The sequence below is a fragment of the Amblyomma mixtum genome, chromosome 7 (assembly GCF_055824585.1).
Source record: "Amblyomma mixtum isolate Tamu chromosome 7, ASM5582458v1, whole genome shotgun sequence".
NCBI lineage: Eukaryota > Metazoa > Arthropoda > Arachnida > Ixodida > Ixodidae > Amblyomma > Amblyomma mixtum.
This window is the reverse complement of record NC_143018.1, coordinates 131,063,376-131,072,584: the sequence shown is the minus strand read 5'-3', so window position 1 is coordinate 131,072,584 and position 9,209 is coordinate 131,063,376.

Genomic DNA, 9,209 nt, shown 5'->3' with positions numbered 1-9,209 from the left:
AGGCAGGAAGTCATTCAAGCAGTTCAACATCCTGCCGCGGATACCTAGCTCCGCTAGGTCACGGAGGATGCCGAACTTCCACGCGGTATCATAGGCCTTCTCCAAGTCGAAGACCCCAATACAGTGCTGCTTGTGGATGAACGCTTCCCGGATGGTGTTTTCTAGGCGGACAAGGTGATATGTGGTCGAGCATGCTTTCTTAAACCCACATTGGTGTGTATCTAATAGTTGCCGAGATTCAAGTATGAAGGTCAATCTAATGTTTATTACACTTTCGAAAGATTTAGCAATGCAGCTGGTGAGGGCTATTGGTCTGTAACTGCTAGGACTTGTTGGTGGTTTTCCGGATTTGAGAAAAGGTATTATGACTTCTTTTTTCCGCTCGTCAGGTATATTTCCAAATATCCAGATTTTATTAAAGAATTTTAACAGTGCCACTACAGCAGCCTCGGAGAGATGTGCAAGCACAGCGTAATGCACGTTGTCTGGTCCCGGAGCTGTCTTTTTCCAGAAGTTAATACCTTATTTCATTCTTGTAGTGTGAGAGGTTGGTTGTAATCCTCATGTATACCTGCTCCGGATGGAAATTTTTGTTTTTCAGCTAATGCTTTGTGTTTCTGAAATCTGTTTGAGTAGTTGGATGAGCTTGAGATCTCAGCAAAATGCTCGCCCAATATGTTGGCCTGTTCTTCTTAAGATGTTTGTGTCCCGGTTGCTGTCAAGAGGGGAAGTGTGAAAGGGGTATGGTCACCAGTAAATTTACGAACTTTTTCCCACATTTTCTTTGATGTTGTTGAGCTGTTCATTGAGGAGACATATTACTGCCAAGAGGTTTTTTCTGCATTTCTTCGCACATACCGCGCTCTGGCTTTTGCCTTCCTAAAGGTAAGTAAGTTCTCTGCAGTGGGATATCGACGCAGAGCGCTCCAGGCTTTGTGTTGTTGCTTTTTTTTGCTAATGTGCATTCTTTTGTCCACCACACTTTGTGTTTCTTTTGTGCAAGTCCTGTTGTTTGTGGTGTAGCGAGTGTTGCGGCCGATATCAAGCATTCAGTAAACTTCTCATTGATTTCATGTGTGCTACAGTGGTCACAAAATTCCTTTTCCAGAGTGGCACTATTTGTAAAAAGTTACCAGTCGGCGAGCTGAATTTTCCAGCGCCATGGTCTTGTGGGGATGATTGGAGTGGACGATGAGAGCCTGATGACAGTAGGTAAGTGATCGCTGCCCATGGGGTCATTTAAAACATCCCATTTAAAACCGTTAAAAGTAATGGTGATGCGAAAGCTAAATGGAGAAAGCTGATTTTTGCTGAGCTTGGGCCGCATTACGTGGCTTTTCCCGTAATAAAAGACAGACATTATTCGAAAGTATAAAATCTTCGATTGTTTGGCCTCTAGAATCACAGCGTTCGCTTCCCCAAAACGGAGAGTGAGCATTAAAATCGCCAACTGCCAGAAATGCCTCCAGCAGTTAATCGATCAGGCCTTCTAGATCTTGGCATGTTAATGTGATGTGTGGGGGAAGATATACAGAACATATTGTTATGGTTTTGTAGGTGATGACGCTAACCGCAACCGCCTCAAGTTTTGTTTTCAGTTTGATTTCTTGAGCCGGTAAGCCGCTTTGGATGATGATTGCGACGCCTCCCGAGAGTCTATTTGTATGTTCGCGATCACGCCTGAAAGTTGTATAATGTTTTAAGATATTTGAATGTTGTGGAACAAGATTGGTCTCCTGAGACATAGAGCTAGAGGCATCACTGGCCCTAGAATATGTGTTATATCACTGTAGTTCCTCAACATTCCTCTAAAGTTCAATTGAACCACAAATGTCATGTTTGTTTTTTTGGGTGGGAATGGAACGGAAGAAATTTACTGTTCTGGGCCCGTTACCGGGGTTCTATCTTTTCTTCGCTCGAGATAGCCAGTCCGCCGCTGCAAAGCGGGCGGAGTGGGAGTTGTATCCATCACCTCACCAGAGGCGCTGGAGGACCGCGAAACCACGGATGTGTTGGTGTCGGGCCTCCCCCGACGGGGGAAGTCCTGTGGGTTGCGACCCGTGAGCCGGCGCTCCCTGCTTTGGAGATGGCAGAGCAGCGTTCGCTGTCCTTGCCTGGGGCGCGGATGGCCCTGCCATAGGCTCGGGGGAAGTGGCCTGGGCAGATGCCGGAGTGCTGTGTGGTGAGCCGCCCCTGCGCACCACATCTGCAAAGTTTGTTTTTGTGGAAAAGTTGAAGCTGTTCTTTGCGTAAAACAGTCGTCGCGCTTGCTTAAATGTGATATTCTGTTTTGTTTTCATTGTAACGATTTCTTTTTCATTTTTCTACGAGGGACATGACCTCGAATAGGTGGGATGATCGCCTTCACAGTTTGCGCAGCGAGGTGCTGCTCCTTCACAGTTGTCGGAAGCATGTTCTTTTGATGCGCATTTATCGCAAGTTTCGCGGCCACGGCAGCTTTGAGACCCATGACAGTACCTTTGACATTTGAAGCACCTGCGTGGATTTGGGATTTAATGCCTGACATTTATTTTGAGGTAGCCAGCTTCTATTGATTCGGAGAGTGTGCTTCAGTTGAAAGTCAGTACTAGGTGCTTTGTAGATATCTCTTTGTTGTCTTTTCTTATTTTGATACGATACACACTTATCACATTCTGTTCTCTGAGGCCTTCAAGCATCTCTTCCTCGGTGAGGTGAATGAAATCTGCTTCGGATATCACACCACGGACGGTGTTCAGAGATCGGTGTGCTGTACCTGATACAGGGATTTCCCCGATGCACACTAGGCTGGAAAGTTTTGAGTATTGGGCAGTGTCTCTGAGTTCAAGGAGCAGGTCACCCCTAGGCATTTTAGACAGTTTGCACCCGGGACCCAAGGCCTCAGATAGACTTTTTGCAACTAAGAATGGGGACATGGTTCTTGCGGTTTTTTCAGTTTCTTCACTATGAAGAACGTGAAATTTTGGAAATGGTTTCGGTTTTTCGAAGAACTCTGCAGTTGCCTCGTTCGGCCCTCTTTTATGAGGGCGATCTGGTTTGGAAAAGGGGGGAGCCATGAAATATATGTGTTGTTCGGCCGAGGTGCCAGCCACCCACCATGGAGCCCAACGAGAGGACGGGACAGGAACTAGCGAGCAAGTTCTGCCCACGCCAGCTGTACACCTCAACTATAACCCAATATGAAACTCAGGTTAGTTGGCCACACAAGGTTAATCCTAGCCGCCAGGAAAAAAGGAAGATCTAAGAAGTAAAGAGGAGAAAGAGAGCTGTAAGAAAGAGATAGGAAAGTGGAAGATGGAGGGGAGGACAGGAAAAGGCGACTGCCGATTTCCCCCGGTCGGGTCAGGCCGGAGGTGCCGTCTACAGGAAGCTGGGGCCAAAGTGGTGTGTTGCCTCCGCCGAGGGGCCTTAAGGGTCCAAACGCTCGGCATCGGCTCAACCACCAGGATCCCCTTTTGCCCGGACACGGCGATGCCACGCACGGCTAAGCGCGGATGCTCGGGTCCGTGGTGACGCATGCTCACCATCATCCGCCTGCGGGGATGTCCCTGCGGATGCTCGGGATACCCCGTAGTGTCGCCACTCACCAACGTCCGCATGCTACGGACGCCCCCTGCGGGGAGCACGCCTATGTGTCCCAACACCCTGTTCCACTCCCCGCAGGGGCACCTTGTGTAACGAGGTGTTGGTGCCTCGCGCCACCACGGACCCATAGCCCCCATACCGAAGCTTTCATCCGTACCGTGGCGATAGATTGAGAGGTGGAGGGAAGAAACCATTAACGGTGGCGGTCGAGGAAGTGGTCATTCCTCGGCCGATGGGCTCTTCGTCTGTCTACCAGGCGGTGTGTCCCGGCAACTTCCTCTGTGTATAAGGGTGAATGAGAGGCGACAGAGTATTAGGAACCCTTAGTCAGTACATGCCGTATGGATAAATCTGGAAAAAAAATCTGATCGGCCCCCGAAAAGGGGTCGCACCGATGTGAAAAAATTGATGCCACAGAAACTAGAAACGTTTCCGATGTTTTTCGTGGTTCACTCAAATACAGATGAACCTGTAGCCAACTTGTCTGCATTTGTGGTCGCTACCCGCTGGGGGGCGTCTGCAGCGTGCAGACGTTGGTGAGTGGCGACACCACGGGGTATACCGAGCATCCGCAGGGAAATCCCCGCAGGGGGATGATGGTGAGCAATGCGTCACCACGGACCCGAGCATCCGCGCTTAGCCGTGCGTGGAATCGCCGTGTCCGGGGAAAAGGGGATCCTTGTGGTTGATCCAATTCCGAGTGTTTGGACCCTTAAGGCCCTTCGGTGGAGGCAACACACCACTTTGGCCCCGGCTTCCTATAGACGGCACCTCCGGCCTGACCCGACCGGGGGAAATCGGCAGTCGCCTTTTCCTCTCCTCCCCTCTATCTTTCACTTTCCTATCTCTTTCTTAGAACTCTCCTGTCTCCTCCTCTTTTCTTCGTTTTTTTCACTCTTCATAGGCGGCTGGGTTAACCTTTTGTGGCCAACTACCCTTAGTTGCGTCACATTTGTTTATAGTTTGGGTGTACAGCTGGCGTGGGCAGGGCTTGCTTGTAAGTTCCTGTCCCGTCCCCTGGTTGGGCTCCATGATGGGTGGCTGGCACCATCACCGAAAAACTTGAATTTTTTATGTCTCCCCCTTTTTCCAAACCAGATCGCGCTCTGAAATGAGGGCGGAACGATGCAGATGAATTTTTTTCAGAAACGAAAGCTATCTTTCCCAAAATTTCATGTTGTCCATAGCGAAGTAGAAGGAAAACAAGCAAAGCAGTTATCCCCGTTCCTGGTAGAAAAAGGGCTTACAGATGCCTTGGGTGCAAGGTATACAAAATGGCCAGCGGTGACTTACTGCTCGAACTACGTGACACTGTCCAACACTATAAACTCTCAAACCTTGCGTCCATTGGGGAAATCCCGGTCTCTGTCACTTCACATCGATCGTTAAACACTGTCCGAGGCGTCATATCTGAAATGGACTTTATACACCTCTCTGAGAAAGAAATGCTTGAAGGTCTTACTGACCAAGATGTCATCAATGTTCAGCGCATAAAGATCCGGAAGGATAACAAGGAAATAGACACGAAGCACCTGATCCTCAGTTTCAATATCAGCACACTCACTTTCAATATCAGCACAGAGAAATTAGAGGAAAGAGAAATCAGCGTGAACAATTTGGAATTGTACTACCGGCCTGATGTGCGACAGAAGGCCAGTTAACTCGGAAGCAGCAGCAGTGACTAGAATTGAAGAAGCGTAGCTTGTTGGGCCAGTTGGTGCATGGTATGTAGAAAACCAGCGAAAAGGACGCATTCACAAGGAGGAGAAGTACACAGGACAACGTTGTCCTGTGTACTTCTCCTTTTGAATGCGTCCTTTTCGCTGGATTTTCTACATACCAGTGACTAGAAGTTTTTGCGTTTGGACCCACCTAGGCTTTCGCCTTTTATAAACTGATTATTCTTATGTGTTTTTTCCTAGCTCCTCTGTATGCTGTGTATCAGCGGCTCTAAGAATGGTTCATGCCTCACTTATTTTTTATGTGGTGTTTTGTGCAGTTTTTATTCATGTTTTGTGGAACTGCTATGACGCTGATCTTTTCCCTTCCGCTTTTGGTGCTTGGCCCATTAATTCTATCCTTGTGACACTTTACCATCGCAGATCGCTATGTTTTTCTCCTCATAAATACGCATTCCATTCCCTACTTTCGTTTTTTTTTTGTAATCAAGCATCTTTCCTTCCACTGTCATACACAGGAAAAGGTAACGTGCGCACATGCCCAAAAATTCTGGGAACGCCTTTTTGAGCGGGAAACTGTTTATGAACGCAATTTTTTCATATAACGGAAGATTTCACTATACAATAGATATGTGCGGATATCACCCGAGGCCAGCTTTGCATTTTTTTTGTATTAACGTTTTTGCTATCCTCAAAAGCGTTCCCTAATGGTTTTCTATGGCAGTCTGAACTGTTCGATGCAACCGATGGAAGCACTCTGAAAGAGAGATTTCGCTACGTATGAGAAAAACGGAGCATTACCTTCTATACTTTCAACTTACAATATTTCAATTTTTTTTAGATTTTGACCAAGAATGTTGCACATGATATACCATGAGACGGGGTCTTAACTAAATTTTATTAATTTCATAGAAGATAGGCACATTAGTTCCGACAAGGTGCTGTAGGCGGACAGTTTGTTGCGGGTCTCGACTGCTGCGAACAACAGCGAACGGGTCGATGGGTGCCTTCTGCTTTCCGCAATACCACGTAATCTGTGCCCAGTGGCCTTCTTCCTTCCCGTATATTACATGCAGCTTGCAGACTTTCTCGACGCTACAAAGAGGGGCATATCAGAAGAAGAGGGCCAAATGAGAAAGCTCATCAACTAATACATTGCAGCGAAAATCTAAATAAGCAAATAAATCGAACAAATGCAGAGTTTCTCGACCTCCGATTTTGCCTCATCCACCGAGTACTTTCAAGCAGGATGGATAACTGGGCGAGTTTGTACTGATACATCGTGGGAGGGAACAGCGCGAAACAAAACGACGGACAAAGGAAGAGGACACAAAGACGAGCGCTGACTCGAAACTGATTTTTTTATTGAAAAACGAAAACATATATACATCACACTCACGTGAACAAACAGAGCAACTACCATTGGTCTAGTGGAATCAAGACCATCAAACGCACAATATGCCACGTGGTGAACTCTGAACAAAAGCACCCCTGAATCCCGAAATGAAGCAAGTCATGAATTATCTAAAAACGATACTTCTTTGTTAACTAATGCCAAAGAAGGCTGGCTGATACACTGTGATTCCTTCTTTCGTATGAAATAAGCTTCCATAATCTCCCTTGTCAATTTATCCCGGTGTCTAAACAAAATTTTAGTTTTTGTGGCCAAAGGACGGCACTTTTTCTGTTTTTTATCTTTTTCCTTCCCACACTCGCGGCAATGATCTTTCAGATGAGAGTATCTGGAGTCTGATAGTGAATTAAGATGTTCCCTCAGGCGAACATTAATGCATCGGCCTGTCTGACCAATGTATACTTTTTTGCACGATAGTGGAAGCTCGTAGACTACAGAGCATGCGCATTCCACCAACGGTGACATGTGAGTAACACGGCATTTAAATGGACTAACTCCTAATACACTTTCACTACGGTTTCTGATGGCCCGGCAAAGCCCGCTCAACTTGCAAGGTGCCGAAAAAACAACTTCGACTTCAAACCTACCAGCCACAATTTTTAGATTATGGGCTACTTTGTGAATGTAGGGGATGACTGCCCTTTAAATACATGCGTTGTCCCTCTTTGACTTGACGAAATCCGTCCTCACCAGCCGCACCAACTTTTCGCACGTTGCCGAAATAACCGAATCAGGGTACCCTGCGGTTTTCAGCCTGCTGACCTGTAACAAAACACTCTCTTCGATCCGGTGAAAACAAGAATTCTGTAAGCTCGAGCGGAGGGCAGACACAGCTAATCCATTTTTTACATTTTTTGAATGTCCGGAAGAATAGTGTAAAACCTGTTTCTGTGATCTTGGGGAGTAAAGCCAACAAACTTGGTCGTTCTTGAAAAAGAACTTAATACTAAGAAACTGGAGAGAATCCTTCAAGGGCACTTCTGAGGTAAACGACAGGCCATCTGCGCACTCTCGAAACAACTTCAAAATATCTATCATCGTCCTATTGAAGCTGTCTCTTTTTGTCAGTACCAAAAAATCATCCACATATCTGAAAATCTTCACCACCATTCCCTCACTGTGTCTACTAATTTGTTTATCAATCTCACCTAAGAAAATATTGCTCAAAACAGGTGCTACCCTAGACCCGATACAGATCCCCTTTTTTTGCACATAGACGCCGCCTTGCCAGCCTACATGAGTTGACCTTAAATAAAACGATAACAGTTCAAGAAAGGTGTCAAGAGGAACCCCGCACTGACCAATAAAGCCTACTTCATCATTGTCATCAGTGATTCACTTTTTTACTGCTTTCATAATCCCATTGTGAGGAAGTGAATAGTAAAGATCTTCAATGTCAATACTGAAGCCTGTACAACCACCTGGATTGCTATGCTTTAGGAAAAGGGTTACCTTGTCTGTATTACTAACCAGGAAAGGATCATCCACAACTAGATACGAAAGGTGCTTTTGTAGATAACTAGATACACAGTGCTGCCAAGTGCCAGTTTCCGAAATGATAGCTCTGAAAGGAATGTTAACTTTATGAGTCTTGGCGGAGAAAAACAGATCTAACTTATCGCCTTGTGCTTTTCTAACAGCCGTCGCGAGCGGTCCAAGATTACATTGCTTCAGTAACGAAACAGCCTGTTCCTTAACATTCTGCGAATCTACATCTACACGATTAAAGCACTTACTTACAGCCTGTGAAGCCTTTTCAGCAAAAATGCCTTCGGGTATGACAACAAAATGACCTTCTTTATCAGATAAAACAAGCCGCAAATTATTGCACTCGAAAAATCCACTAAAGACCGTAAGTCCTTACGTCGTCGAGGCGCCCCTGGGAACGCAACCAAAGCGTTGACGCTCTCTTCAAGGAATCTCGGGCGCACCCCTTCAACGACTTCCCTGGAAATGGTTCTTGACAGGGCCAACCTTTCCACCGGTGACACTGGCGGTTCGTTGGCGTACTTTGGTCCGCGCTCAAGGGTCTTCAGATGTTGCGCAGGAAGTTGCGCGTCGCCCAAAAGCTGTACTTTACCGGCAGGAACCTCCTTCTTCTTCCTAAGAAGGTGTGGAAGGGCCGATGCCCACAGAAACTCCGTAGTCTGCTGTGAAGTGTCGAACCATTCCCTGTACAGTTTCGAGTCAGCGCTCGTCTTTGTGTCCTCTTCCTTTGTCCGTCGTTTTGTTTCGCGCTGTTCCCTCCCACGATGTATCAGTACAAACTTGCCCAGTTATCCATCCTTCTTCAATGTATTTCTATTGCACAGGGCCCTTTTCAGTGTTTCAACTTCAACCTAACTAACCCAGCGTGTGTAGCAACGCTTTATGCGGTGTGTGTATACAGAGCACGAGTTTTTGCCTGGCACTTCAAGAGAGGCTTGTGTCCACTGGAACTTCAGCTCTGCTGCGGTTCTTTACAGCCTTCAACGGAGCCTTCTAGAAGGATGTGCCGCATTCTGCGCTCCGAACTTTGGCGACAAGCTCGC